The sequence below is a fragment of the Fomitopsis serialis genome, assembly GCF_022376445.1.
Source record: "Fomitopsis serialis strain Sig1Antser10 chromosome Unknown B0H18scaffold_326, whole genome shotgun sequence".
NCBI classification, from domain to species: domain Eukaryota; kingdom Fungi; phylum Basidiomycota; class Agaricomycetes; order Polyporales; family Fomitopsidaceae; genus Fomitopsis; species Fomitopsis serialis.
In genome coordinates, this window is record NW_025955286.1 from 3,877 (window position 1) to 8,034 (window position 4,158).

Sequence of the window (4,158 nt, forward strand, 5' to 3'; positions counted from 1 at the left end):
AAGTCGTCAGTGGTGGATTCGTAGTTCAGCGCCCCGTGGTATATACCAGGTTCTTGGAGTATTGCATGAGAAGGCTTCACAACGAACTGAGTTATCGAACGTACGAGTCATCCATCCGAGGTACCTAGGCAAAGAGTTGGCTTGATCCGCGTTGGGGCCATACGTATGCAACTCGGAGTAGTCGACATTGCCAGGAAGTTCGGAGATTGCTTAGTTCTGCACCATCAGTGCCGCTTATGCTACCGAAAGGGGGAATGACTGACTCGGTGCTGAATCCCTGTAGCTCGCGAACAACCCAAGGAACACCCGACCTCCATCATCGCCCCGTCTGTCAGGTATACCGACGAACTGGTATATTCTTGTCGGCGTAGTGATGACAACGTGGGCCTTCCGAGGATCTGCGGGCGGAAACAAGTCGAACTTGAGGCCAGTGACAGGCTGGCGCTCCGGAAGGCTGTAAACTGGTTGTAGGTACCTCTCTTGCGACTTGAAGAAGTCCTCCTCGGCGTCAAGCACGGCCTCAAAGATCGCGCCGCTCTTCGTTCCAACAAGCATCTCGCGCGTGGAGGTAGAATGGGAAGAGGCAAGCAGGGCAGGCTTGTTCCAAGCAATGCTCTCGACAACCATCTTCCACGTCTTGAGCTGCCGTGGCTTCTTCCACCCCCGGTAGAGATACCAGTTCTCTCCCTGCAGAGAGGCAATGACGAGGTGCCTCCCAGAAGGGTCCAGGAAGAGCCTGTGAATGGAGAATTCATTTAGCTTGCGAGGAATTTGGATCTTGACAACCTGCTCGGAGCGCGAGAGTTCGATTTGTACGATGGTGTTATTGGAGAGTCCCATCGTCAGTACGTCCGACGAGACTGCAAGGGCCGATAATGGTGCCGGCAGGGTGTACTGTACACGGCCGAGCTCGAAGAGCGGCGCTGCGGGTACTGCGGCGTCAACCTGATCCTAGACAAGGGATTGAAGCTAGGAGTACATTGGTGAGAGTGTCACAGCTCACAGATGTTGCAAGACCGTCTACAACTGCCTCATCTTCGTAGGACATTGGCTCAAATCCCTCATATTGGACCTGTGGCAGAGATGTGTGTGGAAGACCAGGCAGTCCCGCATGCTCAACAACTGTGTATTCCGAGAAGTTAGCAATGAAGTTGGACAGCATTTATTCACGTACAGTCGTCGAGCATCTCCGCAAGGTGAGGTGAGCGTGAACAGCGGTGGTGCTGTCAGGTCTGAGTGTCAGGACGGTCGTGTAGCTGCAGCGCACACAGCGCGTCAGGATCACGTGGGCCCTCCTTACGGCGGTCGGGGAGCGCTGTGCCTGTCGTCTTGCGTCGATCTATGGTCGACAAGTATGCCTGGCTTGGTGCAGTGCTACGTCTATTAGTCTCGACTCTGTCTGTCCCTTCACCCTGAGCATGGATCCGGGGACAGGTCGGATTGTCCTCCGCAAGCATGGCTCGGAAGCGACCTTCTCCGAGCTATCTTATGTTTATCCTCTCAAGCTACTGTCTCCACGTCTCTCACCGCGGGACGCCAGCGCAGTATACGTTGTTACATATGGCGGTGGCTTAGTAGGAGGCGACCGCGTCCAACTATCGGTCATTGTGGATGAGGGGGCAGCTCTAGTGATGTTGACCCAGGTTCGTCTATTACCTTGCCTCAAGATATTCCTCGCCCTTGATATATCGCTGTGCATACAGGGCTCCACGAAGGTTTTCAAGAACAGACCTGGACATAGACTCACCGCCCGCTCGCAGGGTACACTGTCCAACGCGGTTACCACACAAGTCCTGGAAGTCTCGATTGCTCGCGAAGGCGCGCTCTTCCTGCTCCCAGACCCAGTAACATGCTTTCGATCGGCAGCATACAATCAGTTGCAGGTATTTCGACTCGAGGCTTCCGCATCTCTCGTCCTCTTGGACTGGGTGACATCTGGTCGCAAGTCTCGTGGCGAAGAATGGGTCTTCTCGAGATACTACAGCATGAACGAAGTGTGGATCAGCGATCGACGACTGGCGAAGGACATCATGCTCTTGGAGGAGCAGGAGACGATTCGTTCTTTGCCACCACGGACCCTGGCCGACTCTCTTGCGCCGTATTCATGCTATGCGACGCTCATCATGTGCGGACCGCTAGTAGAGAGTACACTAGGTTCTCTCTCCGCAGAATACGGACGCACGACGGTGTTCAAGCATGCTTCTCCTCCAGAACTGCTGTGGTCGCTCAGCGCGATTGGAGATGGGGCGGGCTGCGTGGTGCGGGTGGCGGCGACGGAGACGGAGACGGTCAGGAACTGGCTGAACGAGAGGCTGGTGCCACTCGAGGGCGCAATGGGCCCTGACGTCTATCGCAGGGCCTTTGGGTAAACAAGAAGGCTCGGAGGAAGATCGAAGAGCATGAAGCCCGTACCGCCCATATCTCACCGATCGAATCCACCGATCGCCCACAATGCCGCCCTTGCACGATCGGGTCGCCGACTACTGCGTGTTCGTCCGACTCAGGTCCTTGCCATGTCTCTTCCTGGGTGAGGCGGCTTCGCTCATCTTCAGTTCTCCGATTACGCCATGTGCAGTTAGCAGACCGTCCCTTGACGGAACATCATCTTGTGTGTACCGGCGTCTACATTCCGAGGCATCTTCTTTTATCGCGCCAAGCGGACGTCTGGCCCTCAGGGCACCGCTGACCCGGTCGTCCTATCGTCGTGCAAACTCCACGATCTCCCTTATCAAAGTCATGACAGCATAAGAATGGCACCCTACAGCTGCGTCTCGTAGGTCCTGCTGCCTTCCTCCAGCCCGTCCTCCATAGCCATGTCGCAATCGTTCAAGGCTGCGTCCGAAGACGAGAAGGTCCATGACCCGGAGGTCGCCTCCGTCGCGCAGGAGAGTGTCTACCGTCCCGAGGTAGATACTTCCGGCGTGAACGGGCGGAAGCTCATGTGGAAGATCGACTGGCACACCGTCCCATGGTTGGCGTTCCTCTATTTCCTCAACTCGCTTGACCGAGGAAACATCGGTAATGCGAAGGTCAGTCACGCAAACACTGAGCTCTGAATTATCTTTCACCTCCCGTCTCATACAGCTGTATGGACTTGAGAGCGCCCTCCACATAACGGACAAGCAGTATTTGATTGCGCTCACGGTCTTCTTCTTTCCCTACGCCCTGTTCGAGCTGCCCAGTAACATGGTTCTCAAACGATTGCGGCCCTCGCGATGGCTGGCATTCATCTTGTTCGTGTGGGGCATGGCGACGACGCTGCACGGCGTCGCTCATAACTATGGCGGTCTCATCGGTGTGTAACTGTTTAGCTTCATCGAGAACAGGCAAGGAAACTGACTCGTCCTTAGCACTGCGTGTGATTCTCGGACTGGCGGAGGCGGGGTTGTATCCTGGCATCGTTTACTACCTGTCCTGGTACGTATGTCCTGCCCTTGACCCGTCTATAATACCAACGAAATCGTAGCTGGTACAAGCGCACTGAGCTGGGCACGCGAGTCGCTGTTTTCTTCACGTCCGCCACCATCGCTGGTGCCTTCAGCGGCTTTCTTGCCGTCGCCATCGAAAAGATGGACGGCATCGGCGGCAAGCCTGGCTGGGCATGGATCTTCATCCTCGAGGGTCTCTTCACCGTCTGCTGCGCGGTCGCGACTTACTTCATCCTCTCCGACTTCCCCGACACCGCCAAGTTCCTGAGCGAGACTGAGCGCGTTTGGGTCATCCGCAAGCTGCGCGCAGACATGAAGTTCAGCGCCGCCGGCGAGAAGTTCAAGATGAAGTATGTCAAGCAGAGTTTGCTGGACTGGAAGACATGGCTTGCGATGGGTATCTACATGGGCTTCGACGGTCCGCTCTTCGCCTTCTCGCTCTTCACGCCGACGATCATCAACCAGCTCGGGTATACCTCGACTGACGCGAATCTGCTCTCCGTCCCTGTGTACGTATGGGGGTGCATTGTGACCGTCATCGTGGGCTTTTTGGGTGACCGTCTAGGCAAGCGGGCCGCCATCAACCTGTACGTCGTGACCTCTTCAGGCTGTTATACCTCTGTGCTTACGCGGCTCCAGGGCACTGTTCACCACAGGGCTGGTAGGCTACATCATCCTAATCGCGTCGACGAGCGCACCACTGTCCTATCTCGCCGTATATCTAGCCATT